This window comes from Aspergillus melleus, assembly GCF_016097325.1.
Source record: "Aspergillus melleus strain CBS 546.65 chromosome Unknown contig7, whole genome shotgun sequence".
Taxonomy (NCBI): Eukaryota; Fungi; Ascomycota; class Eurotiomycetes; order Eurotiales; family Aspergillaceae; genus Aspergillus; species Aspergillus melleus.
This window is the reverse complement of record NW_025763376.1, coordinates 775,603-785,848: the sequence shown is the minus strand read 5'-3', so window position 1 is coordinate 785,848 and position 10,246 is coordinate 775,603.

The window sequence follows — 10,246 nt, the reverse complement described above, 5'->3', positions numbered from 1 at the left end:
AACTATATTTTAACAGCATAATATAATTTAAATAGATTTTAAGTTATAATATATTGAACGTTAAATTAATATAAATCAAGTTTAAACAAACAATATGTTGATTATTTCAAATAACAATAAGATTTTTTAATTTTTATCGAGAGGATCGGGTCAAAGTTAGAAATAAATAATAATTATATATAATCTTGAAAACATAATCAATTAGTTACAATAGCAAATTATAATTTTAAAAAATTATTTGATTGTTAATTAATCAAGGTCAGATTATCTGAAACATTCGATGGTATTAGATCTAAATTATAGATTTTTATAATCTAATTGGACATGTATTTTTAAATGAATTGTGAAAAATTGACACACAAAACAAACAAAGTTTTTTTTTACATCGATTTATTTCATTAGTTTAATATTTGATTGATTTGAATCTTTCGTTAGAAATAATTATTAAAAAAAATGAAAACTATCAGGACAACGATATCAAAGAAATCTTTGTTAATTATAACAAATTCAAAAAACATTTTCAAATAATATTTGAAAATATTGATGTATTATAAAATGTAAAATGAAAATTGTAACAATTCAAACAAATTGATTTAGTTGTTAAATATATATTAAAATCTCAATAAATTATATCTTATTTGGATTAGGATGATGACGTCTATATTGTACGATTTGAAAAAGGTTTAAAAAACGAAGTTTAAAAAAAATTGATTTAAATAAAAAAATCAAATATATTTAACAAAATGATTAAATAAATAATCAAAATTGACAATAAATTTTATAATTTTAATATTCAAAAAAAGAAAACTAATCTAAAATACAATTTCAAAAAAATCCAAAAATAAATAGCTATCGTGTTAACAATAGATGATTAATATAATTGAGAATTAAAAATATAATAATTTTTATAATTTGAAATTGATAATATTCGATATTATCAATAAATGACGATAAAATTTATCGAAAAATATAATCAAATATTGATGAAAAAAATAATTATATTTCAATTGTAAAAAAACAAAACACATGTTTTGATAGTGTAAAATTTTAAAAAAATAAAATAATAATAATAAATAAAATAATTAAAAGAAATTCCGAGTCATAAGAAAATTTAATAAATTAATTGCTCATGCTCCAAATATATATAATTTAAACAAATCATTAATATTTGTATTATAAATAATCCAGGCGTTATGTGACAAAAAAAACATTTAAAAAAACAAATGAATCCAAAAATGATTGATATACAAAATTAATACACAATATTTATAAATTGTTGAACAATGTGAAAAAATCAGAATTTTGAATTTATTATAATTGTTTATAAAAAAAACAAAGAAATTTCTCAATACACCATGTTATAACAATGATTGATTAAAAAAATAATTCCAAGATTCACAAATATCGAATAATGACAATTATGATTGATTTATTGAACAAAAAACAAATAGATTTTTTAAATTTATTAATAACAAATTAGATTTAATGAATTGCAATCTAATCATAAGGTCAAAAAATTTTGATTTTTTAAACGAACAATATGAGATTTAATAGATTGATTATAATTTCAATACAAAAAGATTTTATAAGATATTTGAAACATTTGATAAAATCTTTTATAGAATTATATTCAATTAGAACAACATTGACAATATTGATGCAAAAAATAATCAAATAATTTAAAATGTTTTTGATTATGATTAAATAGAAAACAAAATTTTTGATTTAAAAAATGATATTACAATTAATTAATATGTTATTTAATTAATACAAATAATTAAAAAAAAACAATAAATAGATTAATTGATTTAAAAATTAAAAAAATTTAATATAATTTATCAAGGAATTGTGAAACATTTTTGTGCAATATTCATATTGAAAGTTAGATTGTTAAAATTCACAAATAAAAAATTAAAAAATGTATTATTTAAAATATGCAAAACACAAAATTAAATGTAAGATGTGCAATCGATAAAATCACAATTATAATCAAATTATTATTATAAAAAATAACACTATCAAATATATCAAATTATTATATGAATGTCAAAAAAACAATTGCGAATGTCTATATTAAAAGATATATCTAAAGCATTATTATATCTTATGAATTGTATATTATAATGAAGATTGTAATTATTCAATATATAAAATATTAAAAATGATTATTTCAAAATGAAAAAGACTGCAAAACCGATTTTAAAAAATTATTATTTTTTTAATGTCAGATAAAAAATACAAGAATATATTTAAAAATTTGAAATTTGCATTAAAAATAAGTTAATAAAACATTAATTTTATAAAAAAATATAATTAATAAATGTATCTTTGAGATTATAAAAATGAATTATGATAAATTTTGTGAAATCTTTGTTCAAATTGCAAAAATAAAACATGATTATTGTTATTATAAACAGATTGACAAAATATACATATTTTGTATTTAACAAAGTTACAATAATAATCAATATTATAATTTATTTGTTAATTACACACATTATTATGCAACATGAAATGTCATAGTAAATTATTTCAGATAAAGATAAATTTTTTATATTGAAGTTTTGACAATCAATTGTAGATTTTATAAAAATTAATTATTTGTTAATTATGATATATTATTCACAAAGAAATGATTAAACGGAATGAATGAATTAAATGATGGAATAATATTTAAAACATTATATAAATTATCAACAAAATAATTGAATAGAATTGTTATTTATAATATTGTTCGTGTACAATAATGTGATACATTCAACAATAAGATTTATATTGTTTTACATGAATTACAATTATAATTTTATTTTGATTAAAGAATTAAAAAAAAGAATATTAGTTGTAATAGAAGTGAAAAAAATGTTTAATATATTTAAATATTTTTATGCACAAATGATAAAAAACATTAATTTTTTCAATTTTAGAATAACAGTTTATTATAACAAACATTATAAAAAAAGATTTAATTTTAAAAAAAAATTGTTTTTATTTCATAGAAATATCAAAATCAAATAATCAAATCAGAAATTTGATTATCAAAAAATTGGGTTATTTAAAATTGTCAAAAAAATCAAAAAAATCAATTATCGTTTAAAATTATTAAAATCGATAAAGATATATTCAATGTTTCATATTTCATTATTGGAATCTATATTAGAAAATGTTTAGATTCCAAAAACATGGAAATTACAAATAACACGAAACAAAAATAAGAAATTGAGAAAATCTTATAACACAAAAAAATCAAAGAAAAATCATATTACTTGATAAAATGAAAAAGATATAATATTTCAAAAAACATTTGAAAATTTATTAAAAATCTGATGAAATATCATTGATTAATTCAATAATATTATTAACAAAAAGATTAAAGGATTTTCAAAAAGAAGAAAATAGTTACACAATTTTTTTTATTATCTGAATAAAATCTGAAGGATCATTAGATGAGATAATTAATTAAACGATTTTTGCAGAGAATTAAAATGTGTTATTAATTTTTTTATTTAAAATTTACAACAATTCTGTATCATATTCTGACATTTTAAATTTTCTTGATTTAAAGAATTCTTGTTGTTTTTGTAGACAAAAATGATAAATTAGAATCTTGATCAATTTAATTTAAATTTTAGTTAAATGAATTTGCAATTGTTTAAATTTAGATTGTAATAATTTTAATTCATTATTAATTGTAAACAAATTGAAAGCAATTTTGTTTTTTGCATATTTTAACAATGTTTATTTATTATTGATATGAAAATTGCGGCAACAAATGTGACTGTGATAAATGTAAAAAGTATATTTAAAATAACGACAATTTCAATTCATAATATATTTTTTATTAAAAAAAAAGCAATGTTTGTATCACATGAAAGTCAAAAAATTGTGATTAAAAATATATTTTATTTGATTGTGACGAACAGCGGTTTAATCATGAAAAAAATAAAAAATTTCGAAAACGTTTTTTAATATATTGTTAATATAACGTTTAAATATAATGAAATAGCATTAAGAAAGTAAAAAAATGTTTAATAAACATTTATTTAAAAAAATGATTAAATCTTTATATTTTTAAAAACAAAAGTCTGAAAAAGAAGAAATGATATTATGATATCAATATCAATTATTTAGATGAGAATGATTATATTAAACAAAATATTGAACAAATGACGATCAATCAAATTTTATAATAAAAAAATGTTTATTGTTCATTTCTATGTTCAATGAGCATATTTTGAATATTAGATTAAAACATTAGAAATCACAATACATATGCATTTATGTGTATTTAGGTTTTTACACACACTATATGTGATTATGTGGTATACAGATAGACAATATACAGTTGTAATTTGTATATTAATATATTCTTTATTAGTTACGAAAAGTTCAAAAAAAAGAGATATAAGAACATTTATTATTATGTATTTAAAATAATTTTTGTTTAGTTTTTTGTGTTCAATAAAATCACTGTTTTTGATAATTATGAGAGTTATACTGTTAATGTGATTCGTTTACATTCTATCACAAAAAAATATATGTATCAATCTGGTTTTACTTTTATTTTAACTGTTTAAAGATTTTTTGATCATCGAGTTAATTTATCGAAATCCAGGTTTGATTTTTAGACATAATTCTCAGTTATTTGAGGGTAATGATGTTCTTTGAATAAATATTATCTGTTTCCAAGATCAGTTGGATTGATCATCAGAGGCCTGAACTGTGACGGTCTACAAAGGAGCTTAGTAAAGACAAGTTTGTTTATGACTCGTAGTCAAGCAATTTTCCCATGGAAAAGAAAGGAACTATCTAACAAGGGATTCTAGGGCCTTTATATATTAACAAGACCCAATTAGATACAAAAATCTTCCATTTTCTAATCAAGATTATTTATCGAGATGTCGAAATCTTTTTTTAATCTTATCGAAACAATCTCTCTGCTCAATTAAAACCATTCTACAACTGTTTTAGACAAATGTTCAATTATGTTACGTGTTCAATCGAGTCAAGACATGACAATATCTTTTTTTTTTGAAAAAATCGATTCTGCAGTCTTACAAATCCGTAATATTAAACCGATAAATTATTATTATTATATTTATTCAAAAATTCATTATTGACCGCAATAACGAGCTAATTAATAAAATATTATAACGGTTTTGATTTATTTAAATATTGATTATAAAATTTTTGCAGTTTGAATGGCGCGTTGCGAAAATTAAAAATAGAATATTATGCCGAATCTGAAAAATAATTTTTTTATTAAATGCGATAATACAGTTTCTTATTATATATACACAATGTGAGAATTCTTTTTATCATTTATTTTGGTTTTTTTTGAAATTCAATTAAAAGTTTAAAATCGTGAAATTGATTAGTCATAAGTAAAAAATCAATTATTTTTTGAAATTTTTTTGATGCGAATATCGAATATATTTATAATATAAAAAATAATTTAAATTTAAATATATGCCCGATTTGTTTCAAAATCTTATATAAATTAGTTCATTAATCATTAAATTTATAATTTGATTAATTTAATTTTTAATCTTTTATAATGACATATATTCAATCATTAATTATGAAATTAATCAATTTTCGATGTTTATTTGTTTGCTATTTTATTTTAATTTGAACAAATTCAATTTAATCTTTAACATAATCTCAAATCTGTTTCAATTTGCAAATTGTACGACAAGTTTTCATTTGATTTTATGATTTATTTCGAGATTTAAAGAATGTGATTTAATCAAAAGATATCCGCAATTTAAAATTCTATTTCATTTGAAAAAAAATTAATCAATTAATTTATATTCGAAAATAATATAAACAAAGTCTATAACAAAAAACAATTTTGATTAATTGTTTTGATAATAAATTATAAACAAATGAAATTTTTAAATTAAATATTGATTGACAATCTCTGTATAATCATTTGTAAAAGACTTTTATTTCAAAATTAGTTTTTGTCTGATTTGTAATCTTAAATAAATTTTTTTCAAAATTTGAAAATAAATTAATTATTTTAATCAAAACAAATTAATTCTGACAGATCAATTTATCGATATATATATTTAAAATAAAATTAAATCATTTTTATAACGGTCACATTTTTATAACATAAAATAAAAATCATTTATTTTATTAATCAATTAATAATTATACATGTTTTATTATAGTTATGTTTGTTTTTCGGGCAAGATCAAAAATCTATAAAAATATGTTTTTAAAAACGATTAAATATATCTAAAAATTAAAAAAATTTAAAAAATAGATCTCGTCAGATATTTATTTTATTATAAATCAAACAATTTGTCACATATTATTAAACATCATGTTGTTAATGTGATTATCAATATTATTTTTTATCAAGATTTTTGTTTTCATTTATTTAAGATACGTAATTGAAAATTACCGATAGATCATATTTAAAAGATAAATTTAGAAATCATCTTTTTTCAAGATCATCAAATGATCTTGATATAACAAAAACCCATTTTAAAAGATTCATTTTGATTTTTTTTCATTCGCGATTATTTATTGTTCATTTAAATCAATTAAATTGCGATTTGCTTGAAACATTCAATTCATCAATTAAATATTGTCAATCTCAATAAATGCAAGAATTAATTTATCTTCTTCAGATTAAACATTTTTTTAAATCATTCTGATTTTCATAAAGCAAAAATTTGCAAATCTAATTTTTGATTATTGTTTTTTAATCTAGAAAAAATATTCATTGCAACATTCTTCAATCTTGATTTATATTTAATAATAAAATGAAATCAAAAAAAGAATTTCGATTATCGAATCTGACATTTATTGGATTTTTTAATAATTATAAAATATTTGAATATGCAATGATTTATTTAAATCTCAATTAGTTAAGAACTTTGGAATCTTTCAAGTTTCGTGTGCCAAAATTCTAAAAATCGAACGATAATTAATAATTTTTTATTGTTAATATTATAATTTAATTTAACATTAAACATATTTTTGAAAAAGTAGACAATCGAATATCAATTTTTTTCAAAAAACTAAAAGAATATTTTTGCAATCACTTTATCTGAAATATCAATTTCAAATCTTAAAAACAATGTTGGATCATAATGACGCAGTAACAATGCAAAAATCAAGAATTTTTTGAATTGATCAAACGCTTTCTAACATTGAAAAATCCATTCAAAAAAAACAAATTTTTTCGTTAAAACATATAACGGTTTTGCAATTTTACTATAAATGTTTATAACTCGACAATAAAAATTATAAAATCTCAAAAATGATTAGATTTTTTGAATTATAGTTGAGATTTTTTAATCAAAAATCATTGCAATCTTTTTTAAATTGATCTTAATTTCTTTCGTGATTAAAATAAAATTTAAAAATTTGATTCATTTAATATTAAACTCACATTTGTAAATCGCTGCTTGCAATTTAACATTATAGAATTGTTGTAACATTTTTTTGATATATATTTTATACTTTAATTTGTTTTCATTAAAAATCAGAATGTTATTCATGTAAATTGTTACATATTTATCAATCAAATCAATAAAAATATCATTTATGAATTGTTAAAGTGCGGCTGATCCATTAAATAATTCAAAAAACAATATTTAATATTTATAAAATCTATATTTGATTCGAAATGTCGTCAAATTCACAAAATTGAGATATATTCATATTTAATAAAATCTTTGTCAAATATCTAGTTTAATAAAGAATTTTACACGATAAAAACAATCCAAAAGCTTGTTTATAAAAAACAGAAAATAACAATTTTTTTTAATAATTGAATTTAATTTTTAATAATTCACACAAAATCAGAGATTTTTCTTTAACTTTGCAATTATCAACATAAATAAATTAAACAAAACATAATTAAAAACAATAAAATTTTTTTGTAGATTTTTTATTAAATAAATTTTGATTATTTTCAATTCCGCAATCGAGTATCGATATGAAAAATTATATTTTAATGAATTCTTTTTTATAAATTCAATTTTGTGATCATTCTTTCATCTTGAAAGCAACGCATCGAATACTGATTTTAAAAAAACATTCACAAATCTGTAATATACTTTAAAAATTTGTTCTTTTAATTATTTGATTTTCAACTATTATTCCAAAACAGTTTCTCTTTTCAATGATCTTGTTAATTTGTGTGAATAAAATAATAAAACATTCTGATTTGTTCAAATAAATTTGATATGTTGTTGCGTTAATTTCACAGATATTTATTTCTAACAAATTCTTTTTGTTTTTGATTATCTGAAAATATTTAAACATTAATTCTAGATTCTTTTAAATTCTTGTAAAAATGCATTCCATTTTGCACAAATCTTGTGGAAAAGTTTTTTATTGCGTATTAAATCAATTGTTGCAAATATATATATCTTGTTGATCTAATTTTCAATCTAATTGTCAATTTTTGCATATTATATCTTTTTAATAATCGAGATTAATTTTAAAGCGCTATGATATAGTTTTAAACATCAGAATTATTTATTGAATCTAAATTTCTTTCTTTAAAATGATATTCTTAAATCATAATAATCGATTACAATAATAATCAAAAAAATTCAATAAATCTGTAGTCATTTCTTTTTCAAGATCACGTCATTTTATTTTAGTTTTATAATCAAAAAAAAGTTTTTGTGTTTAACAATCAATAATCAAAATTAAAATAATAATATAAATAATTTCATTTTTTTTAATCGTTATAGCTTTTGATTGACACATTATTAGATAGTAATATGATATAAAAATTAAAACATTCTGCAAACAATATCGCAAAATTATAATTAAAAAAATTAAAATCATTCGTTTCAATATCAATCAAAATTTGTATAGACACTGAATATTTATTGATAGCTAATTAGATTGAAATTAAAAAATTATCATTCTTTTATTCAAATAGATTTTCCGTTAAAACATTTAGTTCACACAGCAATTAATATATCAAATCTAGATAGAAATCTAATTTTAAATTTTTTTGTTTTTTAATTTCTTGATAGCAAAAACCTTTAAAAAGGGTTTTTTCAAAATCTTGAACTCATAATTAAATAAATCAATTTTTTTTAAAAACAATTTTTGATTTTATGGTTGATTTATCTGCAAATAAAACATCAATTTTTTTTAATTAATTTTTATTTTTGATTTTGATCGAAGTGTTGAATTGTGAAATAGATTCTTCATTTAAAATATTTATTTTAAATTTTTTCCGCGAGTCGTTTTTCGCTCGTTTTGACATTTATTAAGATTCATTTAAAAGTTAATCATTTTCACATATTTATGAATGAAATCTTTGAAATTACAAATATCATTATTAAAAATATAAATTATTATATGCTGCATGTTGTCGAACAAAACGTAAAAAAAGTCTTTTTTTCAATTTTTTGCGTTAATCTGTCTTTTTATTGTCAGATATTAGAATTTTAAAATAAAAATGTGATAGTTTTTACAATTTCACATTTAAATTGCATTAAATTTATAACAAATATTTTTTGTTCGATTGAAGTTTACAAAGATATTTTTTAAATAATATAAAATATCATCAAAGTCGGAATAATTTTGAGATTCAAAATGCGAAAATATATGTCAATAAACATTTTTTTTATAACAATTAATTATATATGTAATTCAGAATTTGACAATAAAATAATAATTGACATTAACAATCATTTTTTAATTAATTGTGAGTTGTTAATTGTCAAAGTTTGAATTATTTTTGTTGTTTAACATAAAAAAATCAAGAATCTTGATAATTCGAAAGATTAATTGATTTTTATTTTATTTTTAACAAAAATCTATTTAACAATAATAATATCTTATTTAGCAATTAATTTCGCGATATTTTTCTTAATTTTTTAATAATCTTTTGACAACAATTGATTTTTTTGATTTTCATTTAATTTATAACAATTATTATTTTGTAAATCGCCTGTAAATTCTTTTTAATCTTTGATATAAATCTTTCTTTGATTATGTAAGATTTTTTATTCACATTTAAGATTTGCACAAAATCATAAAATTCTTTTATTTCAATTGGTTCATCTTTCAATTGATTTTTCATAGTTCACATACTTGAGATTTCAATGGCTTTATCTTGTTTTACAAAAAATCAAAAAAAATCAAAATAATCAGATTTATTTTTAAATTGATCAATCGATTCGTTTAATGCAATCTGGATGTTATATTATTATGTTATGAAAAAATTTTCAAATAAATTGCAAGATTTATTATCGAT